This window comes from Lethenteron reissneri, unplaced genomic scaffold, assembly GCF_015708825.2.
Source record: "Lethenteron reissneri isolate LAM-NWPU_2019-01 unplaced genomic scaffold, ASM1570882v1 scaffold_1640, whole genome shotgun sequence".
In the NCBI taxonomy this organism is placed as follows: domain Eukaryota; kingdom Metazoa; phylum Chordata; class Hyperoartia; order Petromyzontiformes; family Petromyzontidae; genus Lethenteron; species Lethenteron reissneri.
In genome coordinates, this window is record NW_026891378.1 from 88,553 (window position 1) to 111,548 (window position 22,996).

At 53.4% G+C, this 22,996-nt stretch overlaps 2 long non-coding RNA genes across 2 annotated transcripts in view; one reads left to right on the forward strand and one right to left on the reverse strand.

Annotated features, from left to right (window-relative positions):
* Window positions 1-22,996, reverse strand: part of LOC133339051 (uncharacterized) — a 107,001-nt gene that overhangs the window by 8,723 nt on the left and 75,282 nt on the right. The window lies entirely within an intron of this gene.
* LOC133339050 (uncharacterized) overlaps window positions 19,710-22,996 on the forward strand; it is a 38,033-nt gene continuing 34,746 nt past the window's right edge. The window contains exon 1 of the long non-coding RNA XR_009754675.1: window positions 19,710-20,192. This is a non-coding gene — a long non-coding RNA (uncharacterized LOC133339050). The remainder of the gene's footprint in view (window positions 20,193-22,996) is intronic.

Below are 22,996 nucleotides of genomic sequence, written 5' to 3' on the forward strand. Positions count from 1 at the left end.
GGCGTAGCCGGGAAAGCCTCGGAGGGAGGGTCCGATTCCGGGTCGTCGGTCAACGGGGCTCCGTTGGCCGGGGCAGGTAGTCCAAGGGCGACGTTTGCCAGGGCAACGCTACCTCGGTTGCCATTTGACGGATCACCAGGCGCAGGAAAGTCTGCTGCACTAGGCCCTGCTGCTGCACCTGCTGCACGTGCCCCTGCTGCACCACCCGGGGAGTCAGTCGCCGAAACGCCTCTTCCCAGGAGACCATCGGACCAACAGACGGGGGTTGCCGGGGAGCCGGTTGCCGGGGAGCCGGTTGCCGTGGCGAAGGATGCGGCAGGGGCATCGGTTGGCATGCTGGCGTCGGTTGGCAGGGCGCAGGTTGCCGTGGCGCCTGTTGCCGTGGCGTCGGTTGGCGTGGCGTCGGTTGGCGTGGCGACTGTTGGCGGGGCGTCGGTTGGCGGGGCGTCAGTTGGCGGGGCGACAGTTGGCGTGGCGACTGTTGGCGTGGCGACTGTTGGCGTGGCGACTGTTGGCGTGGCGACTGTTGGCGTGGCGACTGTTGGCGTGGCGACTGTTGGCGTGGCGACTGTTGGCGTGGCGACTGTTGGCGTGGCGACTGTTGGCGTGGCGACTGTTGGCGTGGCGACTGTTGGCGTGGCGACTGTTGGCGTGGCGACTGTTGGCGTGGCGACTGTTGGCGTGGCGACTGTTGGCGTGGCGACTGTTGGCGTGGCGCCTGTTGGCAGGGTGTCGGTTTGCGTGGCGCCGGTTGGCAGGGTGTCGGTTGGCGGCGCCTGTTGGCAGGGTGTCGGTTGGCGTGGCGCCTGTTGGCAGGGTGTCGGTTGGCATGGCGCCGGTTGGCATGGCGCCTGTTGTGGGGGTGTCGGTTGCCAGGGCGCCGGTCCCCAGAGCACCGGTTGCAGAAGTCCAAATTCCACCCGTACCACAATTTCGATCCTGCACATCACCGGCGGTTGTTGTTGTTGTTGGGGCATCACCGGTTGTTGTTGCTGTTGTTGTTGCATCACCACCGGTTGCTGAAGCCTCGGTTTCCGTGGCTCCGGGTGGGGGGGCGGTGGTTGCCGTGGTTTCTCTGGTGGTTGCCTTGACTCCTCCGGTGGTTGCCGTGGTTCCTGCGGTGGTTGCCGTGGTTCCCCTGGTGGTTTCCGTGACTCCTCCGGTGGTTGCCGTGGTTCCTGCGGTGATTGCCGTGACTCCCCTGGTGGTTGCCGTGACTCCCTGGTGGTTGGCAGGGCTGATGTTGCCAGCGCTGATGATAGTAGAGGTGGTGGCACAGGGAGGTGGTGGTGGTGGTGGTAGCCGGGACTTCGAGAAGTGGAATGGCCACCCATTGGTACCCCGCTCGTGGTTGTGTGGGCGTCTAGAGGGGTAGAGAGAGAGGGGGGTAGAGAGAGAAATGAGGGTAGAGAGAGGGGGGTAGAGAGAGAGGTGAGGGGAGAGGGGTAGAGAGGGGTAGAGGGGTAGAGAGGGGTAGAGGGGGTGAGGGAGAGACCCACATGACTGCCCACCCACTCACCGACCCCCCTTCCACCAACCCACTGCATTTACCAAGCCACCAACCAGAGGTTGCAACCGGGTACCCGATACCCGTACCCTACCCGATACCCGGCTACCCGTACCCGGCTGGGTACGGGTAGCCGGGTAGGCCGTGAGTCACTGGTGAGTCACCGTTTGTCCACTCATTTCCCAACGTCCTTGTCTCTTCTCACAATTCAAGTTCCTAGACTCAACCCACCCGCGCCTGCAACGTGGCTTCATCCCAGAGGTCGCAATCGGGTACCCGATACCCGTACCCTACCCGTACCCAGCCGGGTATGGGTACGGGTACCCGTTTGCGACCCTGGTGCGGCCGGGTACGGGTAAGAATCAAAACCCGTTTGCGATCTCTGCCACATAACCATTGCATTTGTAGTAAGTTGCAGGAGGCTCGGACGACGTCGTTGGAGGCCCACTATTTATTAACACCAACGTATTTACGGAGCCAGGGTATCAGCCCCTTCACCCATCTAACAGGGAGACCCAACGTTTTACCCCGGCTAGCCTACTCCCAGGTCCTCCACTACAGAGCTAGGGGAGGCTATCTATCCCAGCCCTGGTCAAGCTAAGATTCCCGGCACCTGAGACTCCAGACCGACCTCTTATAAGAACGTCAGTCTGGGCTCTCGGGGCCACGCCACCGGCTTGCCCTGGTCGGTCCTGACAAGGACAGCGAGCCAGGGGAGCTCCGGGGCCTACTCTAGCTGGTCTTCACTCTTCGCTGGTTAAAGCTGACACACTCGACCCCGAGCCCTCCGGCTCACCACCTTTTATAGCAATCGGCCCCCGGGGGGGGGGGGGGGGGGGGGGCCGTGGGGGATGCAGGTGCGGACGTCGGAGTGAGCACCCTCCTCTGTGTACGGCCATAACCATGCCCCTTGTGTTTGTTACCCATCCGTGCCCATTACACATTTACAATACACCTCGACACATTTACCAACCCACCAAACCATTCGTCCAACCAAACTCGCCGACACGACCACCCCACTTGGCAAAGCTAAGCCATCATGAAGTGTGACCTGGTCGGCTCGTCTGACAAACACATTCCTCCTGCGGAGGAGCTGGTAGGAACGTTGTTGGGCTGCTGGGTCAATGACCTGCAGGGTCAACAAGGGCCAGGGCAACAACCGTGGGGTATACAGCAATCTGGCCGACTGTGAGGGCGGGCACAAGCCGGTAGTGAGTAGGTGAAACGTTGAGTTTTATAAGGGCACCACGGGGTGACCAGCCCCTCCCTCCCCACCCAGCCCCTCGCCACCCAGCCCCTCGCCACCCAGCCCCTCGCCACCCAGCCCCTCGCCACCCAGCCCCTCGCCACCCAGCCCCTCGCCACCCAGCCCCTCGCCACCCTCCCCACCCAGCCCCTCCCTCCCCACCCAGCCCCTCCCTCCCCACCTAGCCCACCCTCCCCACCCAGCCCACCCTCCCTCCCCACCCCCCTCCCTCCCCACCCACCCCCTCCCTCCCCACCCAGCCCACCCTCCCCACCCAGCCCACCCTCCCTCCCCACCCCCTCCCTCCCCACCCACCCCCTCCCTCCCCACCCAGCCCCTCCCTCCCCACCCAGCCCCTCCCTCCCACCCAGCCCCTCCCTCCCCACCCAGCCCCTCCCTCCCCACCCAGCCCCTCCCCACCCAGCCCCTCCCATATTTGGATGCACGACGGACGGACACAACAATCCCCTGTGGGCTGGTGTAACCAGGAGGTTTCCTACCAGTAAGAGCTACAGAGTAGCTCAGGTGGAAGCCTCACATCTGGTACAAATAAAATATCACTGGTCAACACACTTTTTCTGGCATGAGGTATTCCAACGGTGTTAACGTAATTGTTGGGGTGCTGATTCCAAATCTGGCATCAGTTTTTGTCCATCACATCAGGTTTTTGAGATGTCAAAAATTGCATTTTCAATAAAAACTGCGGAAGAAAAATATTAAATAAATGTGGATTCATCTTCTTGGTTCTTTCGGTAAAGTCATCACGTAGAATGGAAATAATAAAATAATAAAAATAAAACATAATATAATAATTCTCACGACGTTTCGGCCACCTGAGGACGGCTACTTGCGTTGTGGCCGAAACGTCGTGAGAATTGTATTTTATTGTGTTGTATTTTTATTATTTTATTACTTCCCTTCTACGTGACGACTTTACCGAAAGAACCAAGAAGATGAATCCCTGCAGTCACGAAAGCTTTACATCGAAATTCAAATGTGGATATCTACATGAAGTAATATTATAAACACACTATCCTAAAAACACAGCACCATATTTTAACACTAAAGCAGTCACTGACTCGCAACAACTCGCAATCATAAGTGACAGAGTTAATTTCGGGTAAAATCAATGAAAACGGGGTATGCCGATAGCATAAAAACGAGATGTGATCGAGCAAATCTGAGATCAGATTTGTAATCGGCACCCTGAAATTAGTCTAGAACAGCTGCAAAAGTCCAGGCCAGAATTTTTTTTATTTGTTGACCAGTGTTATCCAGACCAGTCCAGGGCCTCCCCTAGGTCGACTCGGCCTCAAATGAGTACCTGGTGTAGCGGTGGTAGTTGAAAACAAAAACGAAACGGAGCGACCGAGTTGAGGCTCAGAGCTCAATTCTCCCCCAAATGCAAAAATCCCCCGTGTAGCCTGTAACAGACTGTAGGGGCAAGTGCTGTTAGTGAGTAGCAGCACCTATGAAGGCTACCGGCACTGTGGCTACACACGAGGGGGTGGGTGGCCAGCACCACGCCCGGCCGCCTTTGTCTCCCCAGTGGCGATGTTTACTACACTACTGCACCAGGTTACTCATTTTGAGACTGAGTCAACCACGGCGCTTGTGCCAGGCTATGTGCAAGTTAAGGCCACACACACACACAGAGAGAGACACACACAGAGACACACACACACACAGAGAGAGAGAGACACACACACAGAGACCCCCACCCACCCACAAAGACACCCACACACCCACCGAGATACCCAGACACCCACCCACACACAGAGACACCCACCCACCCACAGACACCCACACGCACAGAGACACCCACACACACACACAGAGCCACCCACACACACACCCTGGCTGCCTAGGAGTGGCAGTAGGGGACAGAGGGGCTGGCAGATGGAGCGAGGGGTGGGCGGGAGATGTCACCTGAGATATGGTGCCTGTGAGCGGGGTGAGTGAGTGGGGTGAGTGAGTGGGGTGAGTGAGTGGGGCGAGCGAGTGGGGCGAGCGAGTGGGGCGAGCAAGTGGGGCGAGCAAGTGGGGCGAGCAAGTGGGGCGAGCAAGTGGGGCGAGGTCACGGGTGAGTGAGTGGACGGGGTGGGCGAGTGGGGTGAGTGAGTGAGTGGGGTGAGTGAGAGTGAACGCGGGTGAGTGGGGTGAGCGAGTGGGGTGAGTGAGAGTGAACGCGGGGTGAGTGGGGTGAGCGAGTGGGGTGAGTGAGAGTGAACGCGGGGTGAGTGGGGTGAGCGAGTGGGGTGAGTGAGAGTGAACGCGGGGTGAGTGGGGTGAGCGAGTGGGGTGAGTGAGAGTGAACGCGGGGTGAGTGGGGTGAGCGAGTGGGGTGAGTGAGAGTGAACGCGGGGTGAGTGGGGTGAGCGAGTGGGGTGAGTGAGAGTGAACGCGGGGTGAGTGGGGTGAGCGAGTGGGGTGAGTGAGAGTGAACGCGGGGTGAGTGGGGTGAGCGAGTGGGGTGAGTGAGAGTGAACGCGGGGTGAGTGGGGTGAGCGAGTGGGGTGAGTGAGAGTGAACGCGGGGTGAGTGGGGTGAGCGAGTGGGGTGAGTGAGAGTGAACGCGGGGTGAGTGGGGTGAGCGAGTGGGGTGAGTGAGAGTGAACGCGGGGTGAGTGGGGTGAGCGAGTGGGGTGAGTGAGAGTGAACGCGGGGTGAGTGGGGTGAGCGAGTGGGGTGAGTGAGAGTGAACGCGGGGTGAGTGGGGTGAGCGAGTGGGGTGAGTGAGAGTGAACGCGGGGTGAGTGGGGTGAGCGAGTGGGGTGAGTGAGAGTGAACGCGGGGTGAGTGGGGTGAGCGAGTGGGGTGAGTGAGAGTGAACGCGGGGTGAGTGGGGTGAGCGAGTGGGGTGAGTGAGAGTGAACGCGGGGTGGAGTGGGGTGAGCGAGTGGGGTGAGTGAGAGTGAACGCGGGGTGAGTGGGGTGAGCGAGTGGGGTGAGTGAGAGTGAACGCGGGATGAGTGGGGTGAGTGAGTGGGGTGAGTGAGAGTGGAGGGAGTGGGGTGAGTGGGGTGAGCGAGTGGGGTGAGTGAGAGTGGAGTGAGTGGGGTGAGTGGGGTGAGCGAGTGGGGTGAGTGAGAGTGAACGCGGGGTGAGTGGGGTGAGCGAGTGGGGTGAGTGAGAGTGAACGCGGGGAGAGTGGGGTGAGCGAGTGGGGTGAGTGAGAGTGAGCGCGGGGTGAGTGGGGTGAGCGAGTGGGGTGAGTGAGAGTGAAGCGAGTGAGTGAGTGAACGAGGGGTGAGTGAGTGGGGTGAGTGAGTGAGTGAGAGTGGAGTGAGTGAGTGAGCGAGGCAAGGTCACGGGTGAGTGAGTGGATGGGGTGAGCGACGCTGGGTGAGTGAGTGGGGTGAGCGGGGTGAGCGAGTGGGGCGAGCGAGTGAGTGGACGGGGTGGGTGAGTGGGGTGAGTGAGTGATGCGAGTGAGTGAGAGTGGAGTGAGTGAGTGAGCGAGCCAAGGTCACGGGTGAGTGGGTGAGTGAGTGGACGGGGTGGACGAGTGGGTGAGCGACGCTGGGCGAGCAACGCTGGGCGAGCGAGTGGACGGGGTGAGCGAGTGGGGTGAGCGAGAGCATAGCGAGTGAGTGAGTCAAGGTCACGGGTGAGTGAGTGGACGGGGTGGGTGAGTGAGGTGAGCGAGTGAGAGTGGAGTGAGTGAGTGAGCGAGCCAAGGTCACGGGTGAGTGGGTGAGTGAGTGGACGGGGTGGACGAGTGGGTGAGCGACGCTGGGCGAGCGACGCTGGGCGAGCGACGCTGGGCGAGCGAGTGGACGGGGTGAGCGAATGGGGTGAGCGAGAGCATAGCGAGTGAGTGAGTCAAGGTCCCGGGTGAGTGAGTGGACGGGGTGAGTGAGTGAGGTGAGCGAGTGAGAGTGGAGTGAGTGAGTGAGCGAGCCAAGGTCACGGGTGAGTGGGTGAGTGAGTGGACGGGGTGGACGAGTGGGTGAGCGACGCTGGGCGAGCGACGCTGGGCGAGCGAGTGGACGGGGGTGAGCGAGTGGGGTGAGCGAGAGCATAGCGAGTGAGTGAGTCAAGGTCACGGGTGAGTGAGTGGACGGGGTGAGTGAGTGAGGTGAGCGAGTGAGAGTGGAGTGAGTGAGTGAGCGAGCCAAGGTCACGGGTGAGTGGGTGAGTGAGTGGACGGGGTGGACGAGTGGGTGAGCGACGCTGGGCGAGCGACGCTGGGCGAGCGAGTGGACGGGGTGAGCGAGTGGGGTGAGCGAGAGCATAGCGAGTGAGTGAGTCAAGGTCACGGGTGAGTGAGTGGACGGGGTGAGTGAGTGAGGTGAGTGAGTGAGTGTGGAGTGAGTGAGTGAGCGAGCCAAGGTCACGGGTGAGTGGGTGAGTGAGTGGACGGGGTGGACGAGTGGGTGAGCGACGCTGGGTGAGCGACGCTGGGTGAACGACGCTGAGCGTTGCGAGAGGGGGTGAGTGAGCGTCTCCCTTTCTCCCCCTCCTCTCTCCCCGATCGATAGCGGAGACTTTTGTCCGGATGCGATGGCCGATAAAAGACGCACGGAGAGAGGGAGAGGCAGATGCTTCTACCGTGTGGCGCGGGGAGAGAGGGGGGGGGGCAGAATGCGTGGTGGTGGTGGTGGTGGTGGGGAGACACGGAGGAGAGAGACAGACGTGGAGTGCGACAGGATAACCGGTGTCTTCTTGGTTCTTTCGGTAAAGTCGTCACGTAGAAGGGAAATTATAAAATAATAAAAAACTAACCCGTAAAAACAAAGTTTTTCACTATAAATCCTTGATATGCGTGTTCAATGGGCCACAACCCAGCCCACATTGGTCTTTGAAATGGACGGCTAGAGTCCTCTCGTCCTCTGGCTTGAGATGGCTGCGACCTATGGGTCAGATGATTGTCTGCCACCATTAAGCAATTGGTAATTAAATATTTTAAAAAAATTCCTAAAAGGTGTAAAATTTAGGATTTTTTTTTCCACGAACATTAATTGTCACGCACAACGAGTCTGTGTGCAAAATGTCAGCTCAATTGGATCACGGGAAGTGGGTTAAAAAACGACCGAAAGATTTGCACGGTCGTAAGCGCGCAAGCAAGCAAGCGAACTTAATATAAAGGATTTAAAAATAAAACATAATAAAATACAATTCTCACGACGTTTCGGCCACAACGCAAGCAGCCGTCCTCAGGTGAAGAACAGGTCTGTCGGAAAGACAGCGTCTGAATGAGCATCACCAAGCTTGGCAGCATATCTGTTGATATGCAAATTCCTTTGTCAAGGCGCCATTCCCCCTCTAACCCAGCAGCTTAAATGTACGCTGCCAAGCATGGTGGTGCTCATTCAGACGCTGTCTTTCCGACAGACCTGTTCTTCTCATTCAGAGGCTGTCTTTCTGACAGACCTGTTCTTCTGAACACCACCAAGCTTGGCAGCGTATATTTAAGTATATATGTAAGTATATACGCTGCCAAGCTTGGTGGTGTTCATTCAGACGCTGTCTTTCCGACAGACCTGTTCTTCTCATTCAGAGGCTGTCTTTCTGACAGACCTGTTCTTCTGAACACCACCAAGCTTGGCAGCGTATATTTAAGTATATATGTAAGTATATACGCTGCCAAGCTTGGTGGTGTTCATTCAGACGCTGTCTTTCCGACAGACCTGTTCTTCTCATTCAGAGGCTGTCTTTCTGACAGACCTGTTCTTCTGAACACCACCAAGCTTGGCAGCGTATATTTAAGTATATATGTAAGTATATACGCTGCCAAGCTTGGTGGTGTTCATTCAGACGCTGTCTTTCCGACAGACCTGTTCTCATCAGACGCTGTCTTTCCGACAGACCTGTTCTTCACCTGAGGACGGCTGCTTGCGTTGTGGCCGAAACGTCGTGAGAATTGTATTTTATTATGGTTTATTTTTATTATTTTATTATTTCCCTTCTACGTGATGACTTTACCAAAAGAACCAAGAAGATGAAACCCTGCAGTCACGAAAGCTTTAAATCGAAAAGGAACGAAACAGTCAGATTTCTTCACCAAATCCCTACCAAACTCACGGTTGATTTCCACATTTAAAATCTGCCCGCTCCTGTATAGAAATGACAGAGCGAGAGAAAAATTCATGGCACACTTGTGCCAATTCCCGCTGGAAATGCAAAAAATAATAATTTACCCGTAAAAACAAAGTTTTTCACTATAAATCCTTTATATGCGTGGCGGCTAGAGTCCTCTCGTCCTCTGGATTGAGATGGCTGCCACCTATGGGTCAGATGATTGTCTGCCACCATTAAGCAATTGGTAATTAAATATTATTTATTTTTTCCTAAAAAGTGTAAAATTTTGGGGAAAAAAATTTCACGAACATTAATTGTCACGCACAACGAGTCTGGGTGGAAAATGTCAGCTCGATTGGATCACGGGAAGTGGGTTAAAAAACGACCGAAAGATTTGCACGGTCATAAGCGCGCAAGCAAGCAAGCATGCGAACTTAATATAAAGGATTTAAAAAAGCTACCCATTGCCGTGAAAATTGACGAGCTGGAGACATCAATGGGTACACACGGTTACAAGCGCGCATGCCAGTTTCTTGTGGATATTTAAAATAAAATATTACCAACCAACAACACTCGGTCACCACTTCAACTAAGCCCTACACAAAACGCACCCAATCCCACAGTTGCTTTTCATCTTTAAAAGCTACTCATTGTATACATGGCCAGGCTAGAGATAATCCACGGCATACATTACACACAGACAGACAGCAAGCTTGCCCTGGATTGTGTCAATAAAAAATTTGAATTCCGTTAATTATTGCTACTTTATCCCACCAAACCCACACAACCCATGCACGGTTGATTTTCACCTTTTAAAAGCGACTCATTGTATAAATGACCCAAGTTAGAGAGATAATGACATACGGACGCTAGCTTGGTATAGAAATACAATAAATAATTCCACTGATGTTTGCTACGTTCAACTAAATCCCACCAAACCCACACAACCCGTGGTTGTTTTTCACCTTTAAAAAGCTACTCATTGTAAATGACCGAGTTAGGTATCTGTGGTACACGTAATACACACACGCACTAACTGTGATAGAAATACAAGAAAGAATTCCACTGATGGCTACATTTTAAACTAAATCCCACCAAACCCACACAACCCACGGGGTTGTTTTTCACCTTTAAAAGCTACTCATTGTAAATGACCGAGTTAGGTATCTGTAGTACACGTAATACACACACGCACTAACTGTGATAGAAATACAAGAAAGAATTCCACTAATCATGGCTACATTTTAAACTAAATCCCACCAAACCCACACAACCCGTGGTTGTTTTTCACCTTTAAAAGCGACTCATTGTAAAATGACCTAGTTGGACATCTGTGGTACACGTTACACACACACACACTGCACGTAACACACACGCACTAACTGTGGTAGAAATACAATAAAGAATTCCACTAATGATCGCTACGTTCAACTAAATCCCACTAAACTTGCAATCCACGGTTGTTTTTCACCTTTAAAACCGACTCATTGTATAAATGACCGAGTTAGACATCAGTGGTAAACGTTATACGCACTAATCGTAGTAGAAATACAAGAAAGAATTCCACTAATGATGGCTACATTACTTCAACTAAATCCCACTAAACTTGCAATCCACGGTTGTTTTTCACCTTTAAAACCGACTCATTGTATAAATGACCGAGTTAGACATCAGTGGTAAACGTTATACACACTAATCGTAGTAGAAATACAAGAAAGAATTCCACTAATGATCGCTACATTACTTCAACTAAATCCCACCAAACCCACACAACCCGTGGTTGTTTTTCACCTTTAAAAAGCTACTCATTGTAAATGACCGAGTTAGGTATCTGTGGTACACGTAATACACACACGCACTAACTGTGATAGAAATACAAGAAAGAATTCCACTAATGATGGCTACATTTTAAACTAAATCCCACCAAACCCGTGGTTGCTTTTCGCCTTTAAAAGCGACTCGTTGTAAAATGACCCAAGTTAGAGAGATAATGACATACGGACGCTAGCTTGGTATATAGAAATACAATAAATAATTCCACTAATGATGGCTACGTTCAACTAAATCCCACCAAACCCACACAACCCGCGGTTGCTTTTCGCCTTTAAAAGCGACTCATTGTAAATGACCGAGTTAGACATCTGTAGTACACATTACACACACACACACCAACTGTGGTAGAAATACAATAAAGAATTCCACTAATGATGGCTTCGTTACTTCAACTAAATCCCACTAAACTTGCAACCCACGGTTGTGTTTCACCTTTTAAAAGCGACTCGTTGCATAAATGACCCAAGTTAGAGAGATAATCACATTCGGACACTAGCTTGGTATATAGAAATACAAGAAATAATTCCACTAATGATGGCTACGTTCAACTAAATCCCACCAAACCCACACAACCCGTGGTTGATTTTCACCTTTTAAAAGCTACTCATTGTAAAATGACCGAGCTAGGTATCTGTAGTACACGTAATACACACACGCACTAACTGTGATAGAAATACAAGAAAGAATTCCACTAATGATGGCTACATTTTAAACTAAATCCCACCAAACCCGCGGTTGTTTTTCACCTTTAAACCCGACTCATTGTAAAATGACCGAGTTAGGTATCTGTGGTACACGTCACACACATACACACTGCACGTAACACACACGCTAATAGTCGAAATACAAGAAAGAATTCCACTAATGATGGCTACATTTTAAACTAAATCCCACCAAACCCGTGGTTGTTTTTCACCTTTAAAAGCGACTCATTGTAAAATGACCGAGTTGGATATCTGTAGTACACGTTACACACACACACGCTGCACGTAACACACACACGCACTAACTGTGGTAGAAATACAATAAAGAATTCCACTAATGATCGCTACATTACTTCAACTAAATCCCACCAAACCCACACAACCCGTGGTTGTTTTTCACCTTTTAAAAGCTACTCATTGTAAATGACCGAGCTAGGTATCTGTAGTACACGTAATACACACACGCACTAACTGTGATAGAAATACAAGAAAGAATTCCACTAATGATGGCTACATTTTAAACTAAATCCCACCAAACCCGCGGTTGTTTTTCACCTTTAAAACCGACTCATTGTAAAATGACCGAGTTAGGTATCTGTGGTACACGTCACACACACACACACGCTGCACGTAACACACACACGCACTAACTGTGGTAGAAAGACAATAAAGAATTCCACTAATGATCGCTACGTTCAACTAAATCCCACTAAACTTGCAATCCACGGTTGTTTTTCACCTTTAAAACTGACTCATTGCATAAATGACCGAGTTAGACATCAGTGGTAAACGTTATACACACTAATCGTAGTAGAAATACAAGAAAGAATTCCACGAATGATGGCTTCGTTACTTCAACTAAATCCCACTAAACTTGCAACCGACGGTTGTTTTTCACCTTTAAAAAGCTACTCGTTGTAAATGACCGAGTTAGGTATCTGTGGTACACATTATACACACACACACTAACTGTAGTAGAAATACAATAAATAATTCCACTAATGATGGCTACGTTCAACTAAATCCCACCAAACCCACACAACCCGTGGTTGCTTTTCGCCTTTAAAACCGACTCATTGTAAATGACCGAGTTAGGTATCTGTGGTACACGTAACACACACACACACATACACACACTGCACGTAACACACACACGCACTAACTGTGGTAGAAAGACAAGAAATAATTCCACTAATGATGGCTATGTTACTTAAACGAAATCCCAAACCCACACAACCCATGCACGGTTGATTTTCACCTTTAAAAGCGACTCATTGGAGAATGACCCAAGTTAGAGAGATAATCACATTCGGACGCTAGCTTGGTATATAGAAATACAATAAATAATTCCACTAATGATGGCTAAATTACTTAAACTAAATCCCACAAAATCCACACAACCCACGATTGATTTTCACCTTTAGCAGCGTATCAATTTGCGAACAAATTGACGAGCTACAGAGATCATTCCCGGTGGGCCACGTCACACGCGCAAGCCAGTTTCCTCGTGGACATTTCAAATAAAATCTTACCCAAAATATCGGTCCGTCACTTCAACCGAAAACCCTTATACAATCAATCCCCACGGTTGCGTTTCACTTTTGAAAATCGACTCATTGTATGAATGTACGAGTTCGAGATGGATCGATCACATCGCAACCGGGTACCCGATACCCGTACCCTCTGCAGCAGCAGCAGCAAGTGCAGCAGCAGCAGCAAGTGCAGCAGCAGCAGCAAGTGCAGCAGCAGCAGCAACTGCAGCAGCAGCAACAAGTGCAGCAGCAGCAGCAAGTGCAGCAGCAGCAGCAACTGCAGCAGCAGCGGCAAGTGCAGCAGCAGCAGCAAGTGCAGCAGCAGCAGCAACTGCAGCAGCAGCAGCAAGTGCAGCAGCAGCAGCAACTGCAGCAGCAGCGGCAACTGCAGCAGCAGCGGCAACTGCAGCAGCAGCAGAAACTGCAGCAGCGGCAACTGCAGCAGCAGCAGAAACTGCAGCAGCGGCAGCAGCTGCTGCGGCAGCAGTAACTGCAGCTCCCTTTGATGCTGTTAATCCTGCATAATGCACATGCATATGCAGTACTAATCACATTCCTGCATTTCCCATAAATATGCTAAATTCCTGTTGATATGCAAATTCCTTTGTCAATGCGCCCAGCTTATATATATGCTCCAAGCCCGTGTGCTGTTTCATTCAGACTCTGTCGCCTCGACGGACCTGGTTTTCACCTGAGGACGGCTGCTTGCGTTGTGGCCGAAACGTCGTGAGAATTGTTTTATTATGTTTTATTTTTATTATTTTATTACTTCCCTTCTACGTGACTTTACCGAAAGAACCAAGAAGATGAACCCGTACCCTCCCCGATACCCGGCTACCCGTACCCGGCCAGGTACGGGTAGGCCGTGAGTCACTGGTGAGTCACCGTTTGTCACTCATTTCCCAACGTCTTGTCTCTTCTCACAATTCAAGTTCCTAGAATCAACCCACCCGCGCCTGCAACATGGCTTCATCCCAGAGGTCGCAATCAGGTACCCGATACCCGTACCCTACCCGTACCCGGCCGGGCACGGGTAGGGTAAGGGTGCGGCCGGGTACGGGTAAGGAATCAAAACCCGTTTGCGACCTCTGGCGTGTAGCCTGTAACGGACTGTAGGGGCAAGTGCTGTTAGCAAGCAGCACACACAGAAGGGGGGTGGGTGGCCAGCACCACGCCCGACCGCCTTTGTCTCCCCCCCAGTAGCCATGTTGAGTACACACCGCTACACCAGGTACTCATTTGAGGCCGAGTCGACCTAGGGGAGGCCCTGGACCGGTCTGGATAACACTGGTCAACAAACAAAAAAATTCTGGCCTGGACTTTTGCAGCTGTTCTAGAATAATTTCAGGGTGCCGATTCCAAATCTGATCTCGGATTTGCTCGATCACATCTCGTTTTTATGCTATCGGCATACCCCGTTTTCATTGATTTTACCCGAAATTAACTCTGTCACTTATGATTGCGAGTGGTTGCGAGTCAGTGACTGCTTTAGTGTTAAAATACGGTGGCGCTGTATTTTTTGGATAGTGTGTTTAGAATATCATTTCATGTAGATATCCACATTTGAATTTCGATTTAAAGCTTTCGTGACTGCAGGGATTTATCTTCTTGGTTCTTTCGGTAAAGTCACGTAGAAGGGAAGTAATAAAATAAGAAAAATACAACATAATAAAATAATTCTCACGACGTTTCGGCCACAACGCAAGTAGCCGTCCTCAGGTGGCCGAAACGTCGTGAGAATTATTATATTATGTTTTATTTTTATTATTTTATTATTTCCATTCTACGTGATGACTTTACCGAAAGAACCAAGAAGATGATATCCACATTTATTTAATATTTTTCTTCCGCAGTTTATTGAAAATGCAATTTGATATCTCAAAAACCTGATGTGACGGACAAAAACTGATGCCAAGATTTGGAATCGGCACCTCAAAAATTACCTTATAACCCGTTGGAATACCTCGTGCCAGAAAAAGTGTGTTGACCAGTGATATCGTCACCGATGTTGGCCGTGAGTGAGAATCGAACCTCGGGGTTGACGGGTTCGTAGCGCGGCGTAGCGCTAACCGCTGCGCCACCGCTCCCCACACACCACACACGCGTACACAGGCAGTGTAGTGGTTAGCGCACTGCGCTATGAACCCGGCAACACGGGTTCGATTCCCGCTCACGGCCAACACCACCAGTGACGATTATCTGAACCGGTCCTGGGCCTCCCCGAGGTCGACTCAGCCTCAAATGAGTACCTGGTGCGGTGTGTAAAACATCGCCACTGGGGAGACAAAGGCGGCCGGGCGTGGTGCTGGCCACCCACCCATCCCCTCGTGTGCCGTGCCGGCCTTCATAGGTGCTACTCGCTAACAGCACTTGCCCCTACAGTCTGTTAAGGCTACACGGGGGATCTTTGTCTGTGTGTGCGTGTGTGTGTAGTACATAGACACTGCTGCTGCTACTAACAGCACTTGCCCCTACAGTCTGTTAAGGCTACACGGGGGATCTTTGTCTGTGTGTGCGTGTGTGTGTAGTACATAGACACTGCTGCTGCTACTAACAGCACTTGCCCCTACAGTCTGTTAAGGCTACACGGGGGATCTTTGTCTGTGTGTGCGTGTGTGTGTAGTACATAGACACTGCTGCTGCTACTAACAGCACTTGCCCCTACAGTCTGTTAAGGCTACACGGGGGATCTTTGTCTGTGTGTGCGTGTGTGTGTAGTACATAGACACTGCTGCTGCTACATAACAGCACTTGCCCCTACAGTCTGTTAAGGCTACACGGGGGATCTTGTCTGTGTGTGCGTGTTGTGTGTATGCGCATATGCGCGTCTGTGTTGCTCGCTAATTGCTGGGGAAATGCAAATTAAAAAATCCACCACCATCACCCCCCTCCCCACCTCCCTCCCGACCCGCATGCCGCATTCCTGCCATCAATCAGAGTCCCACCAACCCAGCAACACGAGGGGTGGGGGGTGGTGGGGGGTGGGGGGTCACAGAGGCATGGGTGACTCGAGCCAGAGGCTGGGCCGGAACTGGGCCGGGATCACCCTCATCGTCGTCACTCCTCCACCATCTCCACCACCACCATCTCCACCATCGTCACCTCCTCCACCACCACCACCATCTCCACCATCGTCACCCTCCTCCACCACCACCCATCTCCACCACCACCACCATCTCCACACCACCATCTCCACACCCCACCATCTCCACCACCACCACCATCTCCACCACCACCACCATCTCCACCACCACCACCATCTCCACCTCCTCCTCTACCACACCACCACCACCAACCATCTCCTCCACCTCCTCCTCTACCACCACCACCACCATCTCTATCTCCACCCACAATCACCACAATCACACCACTCCACCACCTCCACCACCTCCACCACCACCTCCGCCACCACCACCACCACCTATGCCACCACCTCTGCCACCGCCACCACCTCTGCCACCGCCACCACCACCACCTCTGCCACCACCACCACTGCCACCACCTCCTCTGCCACCACCTCCTCTGCCACCACCTCCTCTGCCACCACCTCCTCTGCCACCACCACCACCTCTGCCACCACCACCACCACCACCACCACCTCTGCCACCACCACCACCTCTGCCACCACCCCACCTCTGCCAACACCACCACCTCTGCACACACCACCACCTCTGCCACCACCACCACCTCTGCCACCACCACCACCACCACCACCTCTGCCACCCCACCACCACCACCTCTGCCACCACCACCACCACCACCTCTGCCACCACCACCACCACCACCTCTGCCACCACCACCACCACCACCTCTGCCACCACCACCACCACCACCTCTGCCACCACCACCACCACCACCTCTGCCACCACCACCACCACCACCTCTGCCACCACCACCACCACCTCCTCTGCCACCACCACCACCACCTCCTCTGCCACCACCACCACCACCTCCTCTGCCACCACCACCACCACCTCCTCTGCCACCACCACCACCACCTCCTCTGCCACCACCACCACCACCTCCTCTGCCACCACCACCACCACCTCCTCTGCCACCACCACCACCACCTCCTCTGCCACCACCACCACCACCTCCTCTGCCACCACCACCACCACCTCCTCTGCCACCACCACCACCACCTCCTCTGCCACCACCACCACCACCTCCTCTGCCACCACCACCACCACCTCCTCTGCCACCACCACCACCACCTCCTGTGCCACCACCACCACCACCTCCTCTGCCACCACCACCACCACCTCCTCCTCCCCCTCCCCCACGCTGTTTACGCGTGGAGTACAAATTCAAAATGGTGCAGCTACCACAATCACCCCATCCCCCATTACCATCACCACCCCCATCACCATCACCATCACCACCCCCATTACCCCCAACCCCATTACCACCACCAACCCCATCACCATCACCCCCATCACCCCCACCCCCATTACCCCCCATCACCACCACCATCCCCACCCCCATCACCACCACCACCCCCATCACCACCACCAACCCCATCATCACCATCACCCCCATCATCACCATCACCCCCATCACCACCACCACCCCCATCCCCATCCCCACCCCCACCCCCATCACCATCACCCCCACCAACCCCATCACCCCCATCATCACCATTACCCCCATCACCACCATCACCCCCATCACCCCCATCATCACCATTACCCCCATCACCACCATCATCACCACCACCCCCATCACCACCATCATCACCATTACCCCCATCACCCCCATCACCACCACCACCCCCATCACCCCCATCACCCCCATCACCACCACCACCCCCATCACCCCCACCACCCCCATCACCCCCATCACCACCACCACCCCCATCACCCCCATCACCCCATCACCACCACCACCCCCATCACCCCCATCACCACCACCACCCCCATCACCCCCATCACCACCACCACCCCCATCACCCCCATCACCACCATCACCCCCATCACCACCCCCATCACCCCCATCATCACCATTACCCCCATCATCACCATTACCCCCCATCATCACCATTACCCCCACCACCCCCATCACCCCCATCACCACCACCACCACCCCCATCACCCCGTGTAACGCAGTGGCGCGTAGCCGGGAGACGAGTCTGCCTCGCCAAGCCCTTTCTTCTTCATCACCACACGGACACTCTGCACGTACACACACACACACGTGTCGCGTTCAACCTCCACCATGCCACACCACCACCACAATGCCACGCCACCACCACAATGCCACACCACCACCACAATGCCACACCACCACCACAATGCCACACCACAATGCCACACCACCACCACAATGCCACACCACCACCACAATGTCACACCACCACCACAATGCCACACCACCACCACCTCCCCACACCACCACCACCACCACCACCATGACACACCACCACCTCCACCATGACACACCACGACCACCACCACAATGCCACACCACCTCCCCTATCACCACCCACCATCATTTCCAACGCCACTCCACCCACCACCACCACAACCTCTACCACCACCTCCCACATCACTCTCCTCCTCCCCCACTCACCATCACCCTCCACCCTCCACCCACCACCCTCCTTCATCCACCACCACCACCCTCCACCACCACCCTCCACCCAACCACCCACCACCACCCTCCTTTACCCATCCACCACCCTTCACCCACCACCACCCTCCACCACCCACTCACCACCTCCACACACCATCTCCACCCACCCACCCACCACCTCCCACACCACCACCACCTCCCACACCACCACCACCTCCCACACCACCACCACCACCCACACCTCCACCACCACCCACCTTCAAACACCCACCACCCTTCACCCACCACCACCTCCCACACCACCACCACCTCCCACACCACCACCACCTCCCACACCACCACCACCACCCACACCTCCACCACACCCACCTTCAAACACCCACCACCCTTCACCCACCACCACCTCCCCACACCACCACCACCTCCCACACCACCACCACCTCCCACACCACCACCACCTCCCACACCACCACCACCACCCACACCTCCACCACCACCCACACCTCCACCACCACCCACCTTCAAACACCCACCACCCTTCACCCACCACCACCACCAACCTCCTCCACCCATCACCACACACAATCTCCACCCACCACCACCCTCCATCTCCACCCACCACCACCCTCCATCTCCACCCACCACCACCCTTCACCCACCCACCCACCCACCACCTCCACCTACCTCCACACACCATCTCCACCCACCACCACCCTTCACCCACCACCCACCACCCTCCTCCACCCACCCACCACCCTCCTCCACCCACCACACCTCCACCACCACCCACCACCACCACCCACACCTCCACCACCACCACCACCACCCTCCTTCAACCACCCACCACCCTTCACCCACCACCACCACCCTCCACCACCCACCCACCCACCACCACCTCCCACACCACCACCACCTCCCACACCTCCACCACCACCCACACCTCCACCACCACCCTCCTTCAACCACCCACCACCCTCCACCCACCCACCCTCCACCCACCCACCACCACCCTCCACACACCATCTCCCCTCACCACCACCTCCCACACCACCACCATCTCCCCTCCCCACCCCCACCCCGGCCTGCTGGAGGCTACACGGTGGAGCTTTGTCTTGGGGGGAGGAGGCAACACGTGGGAGCATAGAGGTACAGTACCGTACTGTACCACGCAGCTCACCCTGCCCCCTCACAGCAGCAAGCCTATAGCACGCGGTTATGCACACAACAGGGGGCTGGGCGGCTCATCTCCTGGCCACAGATAAGAGCGTAAATGATTTATGCACACAACAGAGACAAAGACCCCCCAGGTAGCCTCTAGCAGGGCTGTAGGGGCAAGTGCTGTTAGTAGCAGCAGCAGTGTCTATGTACTACACACACCACACACAGACAAAGCTCCCCCAGGTAGCCTCTAGCAGGGCTGTAGGGGCAAGTGCTGCTAGTAGCGAGTAGCAGCAGTGTCTATGTACTACACACACCACACACAGGCAAAGCTCCCCCAGGTAGCCTCTAGCAGGGCTGTAGGGGCAAGTGCTGTTAGTAGCAGCAGTGTCTATGTACTACACACACCACACACAGACACAGCTACCCCAGGTAGCCTCTAGCAGGGCTGTAGGGGCAAGTGCTGTTAGTAGCAGCAGTGTCTATGTACTACACACACCACACACAGACAAAGCTCCCCCAGGTAGCCTCTAGCAGGGCTGTAGGGGCAAGTGCTGTTAGTAGCAGCAGCAGTGTCTATGTACTACACACACCACACACAGACAAAGCTCCCCCAGGTAGCCTCTAGCAGGTATGCTCCTCACACACACACCGCGAGCGGGAATCGAACTTGGGCGGCCAGGTTTGCGGCAGGGCTGAACGATTGATCGATTTCAAAATCGAAATCGAAATGTGTGTGTGTGGGTTGTGTGTGTGTGGTGTTGTGTGTGTTGGTGTGTGTGTGGCGTGTGCGTGTTTGCGTGTGTTGTGTGTGGGTGTGTTGTGTTTGTGTGTTGGTGTGTTGCGTGTGTGTTGCGTGTGTGTGTTTGCGTGTGTGTGTTGCGTGTGTGTGTTGCGTGTGTGTGTTGCGTGTGTGTGTGGTGTATGTATGTGTGTGCGCGCAGTGGTTAGAACTACGAACCGGCTAGAACCACAAGCAGCTTCACATGTAATTGAAGAGGGTGTTTAGAGCGCCCAGGCAAAGCCACGGGCTGTACCCGGGGCCACTCCGACTGGCGAACTTTCCACAAAGCTGGTCCCCCCCCGTATCGGTCCCGTTGCCTGGACGGTCCCAGAGTCCCAAGATCAGCCGTCCCGTTCAGCAGATGGCGGTGGTGGCATCTACATCTGGAGAACCAGTGGCATCTACATCTGGAGAACCAGTGACATCTACAGACGTGAAGAACCAGTGGCATTGACATCTACAGAAACCAGTGGCATCTACAGAACGTGAAGAACCAGTGGCATCTACATCTACAGAACCAGTGGCATCTAACATCTACAAAACGTGAAGAACCAGTGTCATCTACGTCTGGAGAACCAGTGGCATCTACATCTGGAGAACCAGTTACATCTACAGAACGTGAAAAACCAGTGGCATCTACATCTACAGAACCAGTGACATCTACAGAACGTGAGAACCAGTGGCATCTACATCTACCGAACCAGTGGCATCTACATCTGCATAACGTGAGAACCAGTTGGCATCTACATCTACAGAACCAGTGGCATCTACAAGAACGTGAAGAACCAGTGGCATCTACATCTACAGAACCAGTGGCATCTACAGAACGTGAAGAACCCAGTGGCATCTACAGAACGTGAAGAACCAGTGGCATCTACAGAACGTGAAAAACCAGTGGCATCTACAGAACGTGAAGAAACCAGTGGCATCTACATCTACAGAACCAGTGGCATCTACAGAACGTGAAGAACCAGTGGCATCTACATCTACAGCACCAGTGGCATCTACAGAACGTGAAGAACCAGTGGCATCTACAGAACGTGAAGAACCATGGCATCTACAGACAGTGAAGAGCCAGTGGCTTCTACAGAACGTGAAGAGTAGTGGCTTCTACATCTGGAGAACCAGTGACATCTACAGAACCAGTGGCATCTACAGACACGTGACGAACCAGGGGCATCTAAGAACGTGAAGAACAGTGGCATCTACAGAACGTGAAAGAACCAGTGGCTTCTACATCTGGAGAACCAGTGACATCTACAGAACCAGTGGCATCTACAGAACGTGAAGAACCAGTGGCTTCTACAGAACGTGAATAACTAGTGGCATTTACATCTACAGAACGTGAAGAACCAGTGGCATCTACATCTGCAGAACGTGAAGAACCAGTGGCATCTACATCTACAGAACCAGTGGCATCTACATCTACAAAACGTGAAGAACCAGTGGCATCTACATCTACAGAACCAGTGGCATCTACATCTACAGAACCAGTGGCATCTACATCTACAAAACGTGAAGAACCAGTGGCATCTACATCTACAGAACCAGTGGCATCTACATCTGCATAACGTGAAGAACCAGTGGCATCTACATCTACAGAACCAGTGGCATCTACATCTACAAAACGTGAAGAACCAGTGGCATCTACATCTACAGAACCAGTGGCATCTACATAACGTGAAGAACCAGTGACATCTACATCTACAGAACCAGTGGCATCTACAGAACGTGAAGAACCAGTGGCATCTACACCTACAGAACGTGAATAACCAGTGGCATCTACATCTACAGAACGTGAAGAACCAGTGGCATCTACATCTACAGAACGTGAAGAACCAGTGGCATCTACATGACATGAAAAACCAGTGACATCTATATCTGCAGAACGTGAAGAACCAGTGACATCTACATCTACAGAACCAGTGGCATCTGCAGAACGTGAAGAACCAGTGGCATCTACATCTACAGAACCAGTGGCATCTACATCTACATATCGTGAAGAACCAGTGGCATCTACATCTACAGAACCAGTGGCATCTACATCTACAGAACGTGAAGAACCAGTGGCTTCTACATCTACAGAACCAGTGGCATCTACATCTACATAACGTGAAGAACCAGTGGCATCTACATCTACAGAACGAGAAGAACCAGTGGCATCTACATCTACAGAACCAGTGGCATCTGCAGAACGTGAAGAACCAGTGACATCTACATCTACAGAACCAGTGGCATCTACATCTACAGAACGTGAAGAACCAGTGGCATCTACATCTACAGAACCAGTGGCATCTGCAGAACGTGAAGAACCAGTGGCATCTACATCTACAGAACCAGTGGCATCTACAGAACCAGTGGCATCTACAGAACGTGAAGAACCAGTGACATCTACATCTACAGAACCAGTGGCATCTACAGAACGTGAAGAACCAGTGGCATCCACAGAACGTGAAGAACCAGTGGCATCTACAGAACGTGAAAAACCAGTGGCATCTACAGAACGTGAAGAACCAGTGGCATCTACATCTACAGAACCAGTGGCATCTACAGAACGTGAAGAACCAGTGGCATCTACATCTACAGAACCAGTGGCATCTACAGAACGTGAAGAACCAGTGGCATCTACAGAACGTG